A 13231-nucleotide genomic window follows, 5' to 3' on the forward strand; every position below is an offset into this window, starting at 1 on the left:
ATTTTCATTTGTTGAACCAAATTTGCATTCTTGGGATAAATCTCCCTTGGTCTTAGTGTTTAATCCCTTTCATATCCTGCTTGCTTTGATTTGTCACTATTTTGTTAAGGATTTGGGGTTCATATTCATAAGGCATATTGGCATATAGTTTTCTTTTCTTATGATATCCTGGTCTGGTTCTCCTATCATGACAACACTGGACTAAAATAATTAGTTAGGAATGGTTCCCTTCTCTCCTATTTTTTGGATGTTTCATTAATTTTCTCCATATTTTCTCTTTTCTATTTCATTGATTTTTCACTCAAATCTTTATTCTTTCTTTCTTTTGGTTAGTTTGATTCTTTCCCAGTTTCTTAAGAAGGAAGAAGGAAGGTTAGGTAATGTATTTGATATACTTTTTTTTATTGAAGCATATACATCTATAAATTTCCCTTTTGCTATTGCTAAATCCCATAAGTTTTGATATGTTTTCTAGTCATTTTTTATTCATCTCAAATAATTTTCTAGTTCTCCTTGTGATTTCTTCTTTCACCTATTAGTTTTATAGGAATTTGTTATTTAATTTCCACGTTTATGAATTTCCCAAATATCCTTCTGTCGTTGATTTCTAATTTTAGTCCATTGTGGTTGGAGAACATACATTATAAAAGTTATATCCTATTACATTTTTGAGGGTTTTTTATGACCTTGATGTAATCTATACTGCAGAATGCTCCATATGCACTGGAGAAGAATGTATAGTCAGCTGTTCTTCAGTAGTGTTCTATAGGTGTCTGTTATGTCCAGTTGGTTTATAGTATCGTCCAAGACTTCTATTTGCTTGATGATCATCTTTCTAGTTTCAAATATATTTAATGAGGTATGATAATAAGCATCTATCATTGTCGATATATCTATATTTCCCTTTATTTCTGTCAGTTTTTCTTTCACGTATTTGGGGACTCGTTTGTTTGTTTTACTAATTCTGTCAGTCTCCTCTGCCTTTTAACTGGGGAGTTTAATAAATTTACTTTAAATAAATTATTGCTAAGATTTATGCCTGTCATTTTGCTATTTATTTTCTATATGTCTTATGTCATCTTGTTCCTCCTTTCCTCCATTATTGTCTTTTGTGTTAAATGGCTATTTTCTTGTTTACCATTTTAATTCTCTTGTTCCTTTACTATATAATTTTTAGGGTTTTTATTGTTGTTTTGTTTTGGTTTTTTTTTTTTTTTTTTTTTTTTTGGTGGTTGCATTGGGAATTTTCATCATCATCTTAATTTATAGCAATCCAGTTCAGGTTAATACTGAGCTAATTTTAGTAGTATATAAAAACTTTCTTCTAATATAGCTCTGTTCCCTACAGCCTTTAAGTTACCTGTTCAAATCTTCTGTTGAATGGCTCTAGTGATTTTAATTTTTTATTTCAGTTATTGGACTCTTCAATTCCAATGAGAAAGTGAAAGGAAGAAAAAAATAAAGAGGATGGCTCCTCATCCTACCCTCCTCATAACAGCCTGGCTTGATGAGTGAGGGTAACCACTGTGAAACACCACTCTGCTCTGTTTTGCTGGACAGAGACAAGAAGGTCCACAGGCACCTGCCCCTGGAGTGCAGCATTGCTTTCAGGGGCTCTAGCAGCTGTGCTGATGGTAATGGGCATGTTTCTCAAATTGTTAGCACAGCGGACCTCACATAGGCACCAGCCTGAGTCAAAGACCATGAATACACTATTTACTGACACCTGTGAGACAATCTTGGGGACTCCTAGTTACACCTGGAGAGACTATGAAATAACACAGAGGTGCAATATATTTTGAATATTAAAAATTAATGTGACATCATATATTCTCACAGACTCCCTCCACCTTTAGATTAAATTTCATTTTTAGAGCAGTTATAGGTGGGAATCAAAACATTCAGCAGTATATTCCCTAAATTGGTGTCTGCCTGCACTAAATGCTGTGCTACTGATTTGCTATAGGTTTTAATGCAGGGTACCTATACCCTTCTCTTTAAATTCATTTTCTTATACAATAGTTTATAGTTTTTGGAGTAAAAAGTATCTTCTTTTGCTTGAGTAAATACTATTTTGGGTCGTTCATTATCCCTTACTTTATCGCTACCGTTGCATTCATTTCTGTCACCTTCTGCTTGGCTCACCAGTGTTTTAATGAAAAAAGATGAAGAAACTGGTTTACTTTATTAATATTTTTGCCAAAAAAGAAAAAAGAAAAAAAACCTGGAGTTTCCAAGGGAAAATAAAAATCCAGTAAGTGGCCAAATGTTAACAAGCTCAAAACAGAGGCATCAATTTTCTTGCAAAGATATCTGTTACTTCTAGTAATGGGTCCATTTTCTTTTCAGACACAGACTTCACTTTCTTTTCAGATGTAGCTTTAGTTTTGCTGTCATGAAACAAAAATGATGATTCTTGTTGTAATTTGGTTGAACCAAAGAGGGAAAGAGACTGTTTCAACCAACATTTTGTTAGTTTCATTTTGATAATTATTTCTGCCACTGTTCCCATGCTCAATGTTTGCTAAATAGTTCTCACAGTCTTTAAAGATAGGTGCCAGATCAGAGTGGGTTTGTGTCACATGCTTCACTATCCAATCATGAAGAGAAATTTAACACACTGACTTGTTGTTACTAGCATTCCATTGCTGTGCTTTATCTCAATAACAACAGAGGGAAAAGGCCATTAGTTTGGGGATTTGAACACTTTTTCCCACCATTTCAAGTAATAGAATCAAAGGCTGCCTTGGTCCACATCCCAGACTTTGGACTAGTGAGGGAAGGTGCACTAGTTATCACTCTTTCCAATTGACAGTCCTTGTGAAGGTTTAACTTCAGCGCCATTACCAAATCCAGAAAACTCTCCTCCTCCAAAAATACAACCAAATCTTTGAAACCTTTAAAAGCCCCTTGATTATCAGATTGAAAGTTAACATTTCTACACTTTGCTTCTTTTAATGACTCTATTCCTCAAGACTTCCTCACTGACCACAGAGAATGTGCCCACATCTTCTGCTTTGTCATCTTGATCCCAATTTCTATCTGTTTATTCCTTCTCTGTGATTCTTTTGGCAGGTCCAAGGTCACCACAGAGGAGCTCAGGTCTGAGGTAGCTGCTGGAAGAGTGCTTGGTCGTTCCCAGTGAATTTCTGGGGCTTGTCCTATGCCAAGAACTTTATGGTTATTAAGCTCAGAGACTCAAACACTGCTTTTCCCACGGGTCTCACCACTATGTTCAGAGTGAGAAGGAGCCCATCTCCCACTTCGCTAAAGACCACTGTAGTAACAATGCCAAGCTCCAGGCTGCCATCTTGTAACTACAAGGGCATTTTGTATTTTTTACTTACTAAATCTAGCAACTCTATACTGGGGAGTGAGATATTCCAGGGAAAGGATAAACGACATAGTCAAGACTTAGCAGACCAACATCACTAGTAAGAGATAAGAGGAGGGTCTTGTTTATAGTGAGCTATAACTGAGATCCCTGCACAGTGCTGGTACACAGGGTTTGGTTCCCCTTGAAAGCCCCTAGCTAAGGGAAAATCACCTGGAAAAAAGGTATTTTTGTATACTGAATTAAGTATCCTGAAAGCAACTATTTTGAAACAGTGTTACCTAGAAGTGGCAATATTAAGTGTTTTCTGCTGAACAGAAATAAACACTCTTGGGAAAGTTGAAGTTACATTTCAAAAAATATGAGTTTATAACTGCAAATTTTGACCTGTGACAGTTGCCTCTTTGAGTACTGCTGCCACTACCAAGACATATTATCAGGATTGCATATAGCAAAAGAGTAGGAGCAGGGATACCTCTCACACAGCGTGAGATAGTGCCTTTGCTTCTGCAGTCACCGCTGCAGGTCCCTGGATGCTCACCTGTCTCTTCCCCAGAAAAGCCAGGGATGCCCAACACTAAGTCCTCCACGGGAGTTTGCAAGAAAGGCATAGGGGTCTCAGAAACAAAAGGGTTTCCATAGGTGCGAAGTTGTTTTAGATAAAGTATGAGAGAGGTGACAAGATCTGATGGCTTCTCAGAAGGCAAGACAAACTTTGTGTCAGTAGCAGATTCATGACTTAAGAAATGCTCAACTATGGAATTAAATATTTTCCATTTAATTGACTTTTCTGAAAGGTAAGACTTGCATTCATAATTTCCTTATTTAAAAAACAATGAATTATCAAAACAATATCTCTATTTTTAACAACAAAAACGCAAATAGTCCTAAAAGCTTATTAAAAAGAAAAAATAGCAATTCCTTGCCTCACAGTTCCTCATTCAGACCCCCCACTGCCTAAAATTTAACTGAGAACTTTTGTTTGCCTTTTGCTCCTATTCTGTCTGCAAGTTTATACATTTTCTGTTCTTCTAAACTCATTCAAATGGGGTTTGCGGAAGATTTTCAAATAAATACGTGTGTCTTCAATATAAAGTCTGGAAATTTGATTTTTTTTATAATTCTTCACGGTGGCTAGCACAGTGATCTACCCAAAGGGACAAATTAGTAAACAAAACTGAATGTTACTGAGCACATAGAAGCAAACAGCTGTTCTGAAAAACAGAAACTGGGAAATTCCCATTGCTAAATCTGTTTTTAGTGATGACCAAATACCTGTGGTCTGGATCTGCTGCACATCAGTGTTCTTGTAGCTCTTCAAACCATGTGTAAACCGTCTCCAAAATTATTTGGAGATCCACAAGAGAATCACAGCCCATGTATGATATCAGTGGCCACTGCCAATTTTTCAATACCATGTCTCTGTTTTACTAGGCAATAGAGTCACAAGGTCTTTCCTTCCTGTGCTCTCTGATGTCTCTCCTTCTTCTTCTGAGGACTTCTTATGAAGACACAATTCCTGTGGAATTAGGGCCATACTAAACCTCATTTAAGTGACCTTATTTAATCTTAAATACCGCCTTAAAAGCTGTATCTCCAAATATGGTCAAATTGGGGGCTGGGACTTCAACATATGCATGGGGTGAGCACAATTCAGTTCATAACAAAAGAAAATCATCTAATAAATATCCAGAGATTACATGTCATTAGTATATTAAAAAGTATATTTAATGCACAGGGGGAAAGTCTGGGAAAGTTGAAAGCCAGAGTTAAACCAAAACACAAATTTTCAGTTTTCCCTCAATTTCACTTGGAAATAAAAGCATGACTTTAAATATGTCATTGCAAAGCAAGAGAACCTGTTGCGGGATTTCCCAGAGTGAAGTGAGACACCAAGGCTGTAAGCAGGAAGCAGCATTTATTGGTGCTAGCACTGGCTCTGCGGATTCACATCCAAAGGCTGAGCCCCGAACACAGTGGGGCATTGTCTTATATACTCTTTGTTAAGTTTCTGTACACTGGACTTTCTTTGGCCCCCAAATAAGGTAACAAGTAAAGTAACATGTGATCTGATTGGGTACTTTCTGTTTTATGGCCTCTGGGCTGTTAGAGAGTTACAGAGTTAGGCAAGGGTTACAGAGGTATGCAGGAAACATGCAAGAGGAGTGACAGAGCAAATAGGCACATATAGATAACAACTGGACCCAACTACATTCCTTCCCAGCTGAGTTATGGCCTCTGGGTCCTAGTTTTACTTTGTCCTGGGAGATCTCCCACCACAAACCAGCTCTATAAATCAGGATATTACGTTACAGTTAGTAAATACCTCTTCTAAAAGGAGGTATCCTTATGTGTTGCTATTTAGTTTATAAACATTAACTAAAAATAGGTCAGAAAACTATTTACACCTGGAGACTATATAATCTCAGCAGCCTCTCCCCACAGATTAATTGCAACTCTGAATTTTCAAAAGTTGAATAAAATATTAACAGTAAGCATACTTCCCTTAGGAATTTATTATATTAGTGGAAATTATGCAAATAGCTTTCCCTAAATTTTTTCTGGAAAATTTTAAAACTAAATATACCTATATCTTCCACATTTTTCAGAGGAAACATTTATTGACAAACCTCATGGAATTATGTCAGCTACTTATATGGCTGTTAATTTCTTTTAAAGTCTGCATCAATTTATAACTCTACTTTCCTATTTGTGAGGGTTGTCATACTGATGAAAAGAATAAAAATACCTACTGTACTGTTCTCTATACTTATTTGTTTGTTTGTTGTTGTTGTTGCTGCAAGGCATGTGGGATCTTAGTTCTCTGACCAGGGATGCAACCTGCGCCCCCTGCAATGGGAGCACGGAGTCTTAACCACTGGACCTCCAGGGAAGTCCCTTTCTGTACTTATTTGTGATGGTGGAAGTTTTGTAGCATGCAAAGGACCAGATTTATCATTAAGTTTCAAGATACTTTTAAACAGAATTCAGTCTAGAAACATTATGGGGGAACAATGTTTCTTTTAAAATTATTTAAAAGGCTTATAAAATAATTATATGATTATATCACATAAGTATGAAATATGTGCCTCATATGGAATCATTCATAAGCAGAGAAAGGGGGTCCAGAGGGTGACTGAAGGATTTGAAGGGCATATGGTAGGAACAGGGTCCAGGGGTGCCTGCTGCTGATTTCCTAAGCAGAGAAGGGACCAGTCTCCAGTAACAGACTCATTTTATTTAAAATGCCCAGGAGAGAGATCCAGTTTATTCACAGTTTCACAAGAGTCTGAACCTCAGTATGTGATTTTTAATATACGATTATGTTTTGATGAATGTAGTATTTTGTGAAACTTTGAACTATTAACTTTGAAAAATAAGAGATGGAACAGAAGAGTGCTCTATGAATTATTTTTCACAGATTTTTCTTTCAGTCACTCTTAGCCAGTTTTCCCTCTTTTATCATAAATACATAAGAGTGTCCACCCTGGCAGGAAGTTGTTGTGTGATTTCAGAAAAATTTTAAATTCAATGCCTGTGGATTCTCACTCATTTAAAAGTCTGTATTGAGAGCGTATTTTGTGCCTTGTGCTTGGTTCTGGGACAGAGCAGCGAGAAGCCGACATTATCTTTGCCCCCAGGAATCCCCGTGTATGGATACTTCAGTGTTAGAGCTGATTGTCCACAGAGACACAAACTGGCTGTTTATGATCAACTTCCAGTCTGATTGGCCAGTGCTCTATTTTGATTGGCTAGTGTCCATGCCGTAGAAGGTGCCTAAAGATTCTGAATATATCTCGCTGATGATAATGTTATAGCAAGTACTCAGCTTAAATTTTCAAATGATATTGTTTCGGTGATATGTATGTCTGTGCATACTGTGTATGTGATTTCACTGTATAGTAATATAAAAATTCTGAATATCATTTGACAGACTTTACAACTCCAAAGTAGGCAAAATAAGCCAATATGAAGCCAACTGACTCTGTTCTTGGATGTTTGTATGCCCTACGAAGAGCACTCTCTCTTCACACAACTTAACAGACCAGTCTAATCTGAACAGCATCATTATATATGAAGCAAGGACTGCAATAATAAAAGAGAGACTTAACCCAAGTCTCAGTTCTGAGAACTTGCACACATCAAAACATCTGTAAGTGAAAGCCTCCTAACCTCTAAAATAGAATCAAACGATATGGCCTCATCTTTTCCAAAGGCTGCTGTGAGAGGCAGGCAAGACGGTAACAGAAATGTAAGACCTTATTGATTATTTTGTTTCCATCAGCTTTTAAAATCCAATCCATGATCTTTTCTTACTTTTAGGGACAATGATGCTTAAACCAGTTCTCTTCGGCTCACCTGGATTTACTGTTTACACTGAAGAGAAAGTACCTACAGCAGAATTCTTAAGAAGTTGTCCCTAGTAACTTGCTGTTTCCTCATTTTTCTCCCATTAAGCTGAACTTCTTGGACCGTCTTCTATATTGAAGAACACTAGAGCCATTGTCCTTACCTCCACTTGTTCCCAAGCCTCTTTCAAATACACTTTCCCCAGCGTATGACATGAAGTGACTGCAGGCATATCGCATTTTTATTTCATACAACAAAGCAAATAAAGCAAACTTTGGCTTTTTTATGCTGTCACCATTGCTGCACATTTGAGGTAAACATAAAGTAGATTTTATTATAACCCCTCTATCAGAGAATTATTTTTACACTTAATAAAAAGGGGGGCTTTATGAGAAGTTTAAAATCTATTGTACAGCATAAGCTAGATATACAGTGGCCACATAAATAACTGCAAATGTGAAACATGGCTGAGTGTGGAGGAGCAAATAGTGGGAACAAAGGATAACTGTTCTGTGTGGGAAGCAAGCTCTTTTGCTGTATTTAACCTAAATTATCGTAACTTTGTAATTTTTTAAATTTACATTTTGTCAATCTTACAAAGAATCCAAAGACACCCTCGGTCATGATAAAAATAGAAAATCGTATCTATCCACCTGCGTTGTGAAGAAGCTGGGATGGTAGCCAAGAAAGGGGACTCCATGCCAACACCTGTGGGCCAGGTGACTCCAGAGAGCCTGACCACATGGATAAGTAGCTCTTGTGTCTGCTAGACAACAGAGAAACACAACATATTCAGGACTAGCATTACCTTTGCTTAAAGATTCCAAGAGAAAGAGATAGTCTATACTGAAAATAATGGCATTCTAAAAGTCACAGGTGGCTTCAGAAATTCATAACAGTCCCTATATTCAGAGCCTTTACCAAAATATCAAGCCTGTGCTTTCATTAAGAGCCCTTCAGAAAGTCTTTATAGACTTGAGCTGGTGAATTAGTATGGGCCATACAGTGAAGAGTGGAAGAAAATATGGAGAAGGTTGGCCTGGAAGAGACATACCTTTCTGTCTACATTCCATTGGGGGAGGGGGAGCCTGAGAAATTTGGTTGCTGTTGAGCAGCTGTTTCCCAGAGACAATTCTATACCAAGAAAGGAGAAGCACATGTTTGATGAGCACGAGTCATCTCTGCCACAGCTAAATCTCTGGCTTTAAAATGTTTGGGTAAACGATTTGTATATAGTTTTCAGATTGAGCTATATATGAAACCTTGAACAATATTATTTCCTTGAGTGACTTTTATGATAAATTTAAAGTTGAGGTTTCATTTTAAATGGATGAATAGTAGAACCTAGATTCCAATATAATCTTTGATGACATTGTTAATCAAAGTAAGATTATTAATTTAAGGAATGTTGCATTATGAACGGATTTTGAGGAGGAGCTGTATTTGTAAACTAGCTGAGACTGCCTCATCTTCGGTCTCGGCCACGTCTTGTCCTGCGTTGTTGACTCTCCTTTTGTGGCCAACGAGTTCTCATGACAATCACCAATCTCATTTGTCCAATAAGTTTTCTCTATTGAAAAAGTTTCCTTATGCTACCTAGTGAGCAAGATTACTACTGCCTAAGAAAACAAGACTCCCAGGAGATTAAAAATCATAAAATGTATAGAAACAGGGGGGATTTGAGGGGGGCAGAATCCAGACAGTTTAAAATGGTATGCCGGCTTTTGCATCCTTGGTTTTAGCTACTATTGCCACTAATAGCCATATCACCAAACCGCATAAACCTAAAAACGTCATATGGTAAAATCACTCAATTTTCACTTAAATGACAAATGGAAGAGTTTATATGCACACCAAAAACCCACAAGTGGCACGGAAGGAGTAAGTCAAAGAAGGATACATATTCATTTTCCTATGTGTCCCTTTTTTGGCCAAATAGAATTCTGAATACGAAAATAATTTATATAAGGATTAGAAAAATAAAGCTTGTAACTCCCTCTCACGTTAGGCGAAGGATTGGATTTAAAAAGGGGATGAGATGTTAGTGATAAAGGTTATGGAGGTCAGAGGGTGAGCATCTGAATGGGAGCAGGGGCTGCCACTTCTATGTAAAGAAACACTTATAGAATATCTCTTAGGTTCACAAGGAGTCTATGATTATTACTGTTACAAAAGAAAAAGAAAAAGAGCATTTGCTTACAATATGAATTCAGCTTATGGGTCTTAGTCTGAATGCAGAGGCATAAGCTAACAAATAGCAGTAGATTTACTGAGCCAAAAAATGAGAAAAAAAGTTATTTTAAAATACTCTACCTCGGTTCAGGATTTCAGATCATACTTTGGTAAAAACAAATTATTTTAATAAGAACATTTTGCTTCTACTTTCAATAAGCATTTTGTAATACATAGATAAAGGTTAACTTTAAATCTATTGTATATTTTTATTTAGCCTAGGAATATATTTTGGCATCTATTAAAAAAGTTTTGAATTCAAATTTAAATATTTTTATTGTCAGAAAGGTCAGTAAATTCACTTGAATGAAAAAAGCCTACTATAACTTTATTAAACCTTCAGCATCTGGTAAATTCCAAATAAATCAGACTAAGAGCAGTGATCACATTTCAGCATCCTATCTTACGACAGTATGAAATACTCCACAGACTAAAATCTTTGGGTAAAGGATATTTTTTGATGAGAAAAACAGTAGAAATTTGAAAGGATAAGCAAATTAGCTTGAAAAATATTTTTATACACAATCATAATAAAACTTTAGAATAAAAATCAAGTTACCTTTATTCAGAAAATAGTTATAAAAATAAATTTTTCTTATATATTCCATATGGATAATTTTAAATTATTTTAAATAAAAGAATTTGTGTCTGGTTGACAGCTTAGAAGTATATATTTGTTTACAACTGTATAGTCATATTCAGCAGAAAATGGCAACTAAATATGAAGAGTCATTAAAAGAAAGCTATATTTTTCCCTCAGCTTATTTTAGTTTTTGGATTTATTATGGTGCATGATCAAACATCCTAAGTCATTGCTAGGGTATTAGAGTCCCAGAGTTGCTATAACAAAATGTCACAAACTGGGTGAATTAAACAGGCATTTACTGCCCCACAGTCTGGAGGCTAGTAGTCCAAGATGAAGGTGCAGGCAGGGTTGGCTTCTTCTAAGTACTGTGAGGAAAGGACCTACTCCAGGCCTCTCTCCTTGGCTTGTAGATGGCCATCTTCATGTTCCTATGGCTTTTCCCCTGCATGGGAGTCCACCTCCAAATTTCTCTTCATAAGAAATGAGTCATATTGGATTAGGGCCCATAATTACTTCATTCAACTTGGTAAAGACCCTATCTCTAAATAAGGTCACATTCGGAGGTACTAGGGTTAAGACTTCAGCATATGAATGGGAGGGCCACAGTTTAGCCCATCACAACTATAAATCTCAGTAATGATGATTGCAGGTATTGGAGGATATAAAATTGAGGCAGGTATATATATATGTATACATATATATCTTTCCAACTCTTTGGAAGCAGAGGTTCTTTCCATCCAGGGGAGAGCACTGGCAGCCTTCTCGGTTTTCACCAGCACAGAGTAGTCATACCTCCTGCTTCTCTGGCTTCCCAGAGTGAATGTGTTGTTTGTTAATAAGTGGTATATGATGTCTGCAGTCCACAATGAGAGCTTTGTGAACATTCATTTAAGGATTCTAACACTACCCTTGAATCAAATGTCATTAAAGGTCTACCTGAGAGCTCTCTATACCAAATAAATATCCTAGCTTTTGTTACCCTAACTAACTCCTTGCAGGGGGTTGATCAGACTTACATCGCAATTTTAGCCCTTGGAGTTTATCAAGGTGAATGCTGGAAATAAACCTTTGAATTTTGATTCTACATTTACTGTAAAACTACTGTTGTCCATTTTTTTAAATTTGGTAATTAGGACAGAATTGTCTTTCTCAATAGCCAGCCTGTTTTCTCTTCTCTGATTATGAAAATATGTAACTTAAAATGCTATATTTTTGGCCTTAGTGATGTTATCGGAATTGACGCTATCAGAGGAATTACGGAGCATAATTGTTTTTCTCCTCTAAGTACATTATTATCTTTTTAAAAAATTCCACATTTTAATCTCTGTGTGTTTATGCACATGCACTCATGCATGTGTGTGGGTGTCTCTTCTTTGGCAAGTTTCTCCTTAAAAAGTTTGGAAATACACGAGGGGAAAGTGAATCAATAACTTAAAATTTAATATCACAAGAAAAAAACCAAACTACCTTCATGTTTCCTATACTGTCTATTAATCTACACTGCCACCTATGACGTCACAATTATTCTCAGTAATTAAGGAGAATTAAGCCAATTTTCTCTGTCAGCAAGCAGAATAGTTCTTAGAGTGTGTAAATGTCAGTTATTCCAACAACATCACATAATTAATAGGCAAATACTGAATGGTTTAAGCAGATGTCATGACTGAAATATTACAGGAATTTTAGCTTCTCCTACTGAAGAGTTAAATATCACCTGTTGTCTTAGTACCATGTGATTTAACAAGGACTTAATTAAAATTGTCTCTAATAGTACTTTCAGTAACTTTAAAGCTGAGGTTACACTTCTCCAGTGCCTGGACATTTGTGTTAACTTACAAATTACTCATAACTATAAGAGTATTCTATATCAAGTCTACAAACAAATTCAGAGGCAGCAAATTTAAATATTTTTTCTTTAATGTGTTTTATAATGTTAATTTTGTTTGCTTTGACCTTTGATATCACCAAAACTTCCTGAAAAATTGAGACTAAACAACATTCTAGGCACATACATTTATAAGCTGGGTTGAACAAATTCTTTAATTTCTCTATCTAGATTTCCCACATCAGATCATTATACATTCACATCAGAGCTGTTTCATTATTAAGTGAATTGTATATCCTTCTCAATAATTGGTACGTAACTCTTAGAGATACGGCCAATGGATAATAACCATGGGATTCTTATTTCCCCACTTCTAAGAAACTATTTGGTATCCAGGACATTTTTTTATTATACAAGCTGATAGGAAAAATCAAAGTATTATTTTAATTCACAGATTTTCTAGATCTATCGCTGTTTTCTATCTTGTTTGTAAGAGTTTTGTGTAACAAAGAGTATTAATCCAGAGTTCTTGCTTACCTGAAAAATTCCTTAATTTCACAAGAAAACCCCACAATCCAATAACTCCTCCCACTAATTGGTCTTAATACCATTCTATCTTCTGGGCCTGTGCTTTGATAATTCAGCAGTGTTTTTTGTTCATGATGAAGAGTATGTTTTTATTTTTCATTATGATGTGGTTCTAGACCACTGCCTGTCTCGTCCTCAGAATCACCTGTTCACTTTTCAGGGGTCAGCCTCTGAGTCTTTAATCCAAGTACAATGATCAGATGGAGCTGTAATGCCTAGAAATGAGGCAGGCAGGGACACCCATACTTTCAACAAAATGTACTAATGAAATCTATATGGATTCCACAGCATTCTTTTCTAAAAATAGATGTAATAT

The 13231-nt window shown here is 36.2% G+C and overlaps 1 pseudogene; it reads right to left on the reverse strand.

Moving 5' to 3' along the window:
* Nucleotides 1–1857: 1857 nt before the first annotated feature.
* LOC130854907 (nuclear pore complex protein Nup50-like) lies at nt 1858–7916 on the reverse strand (annotated as a pseudogene).
* Between the last annotated feature and the right edge of the window lie 5315 nt (nt 7917–13231).

Source organism: Hippopotamus amphibius, chromosome 6 (assembly GCF_030028045.1).
Source record: "Hippopotamus amphibius kiboko isolate mHipAmp2 chromosome 6, mHipAmp2.hap2, whole genome shotgun sequence".
NCBI lineage: Eukaryota > Metazoa > Chordata > Mammalia > Artiodactyla > Hippopotamidae > Hippopotamus > Hippopotamus amphibius.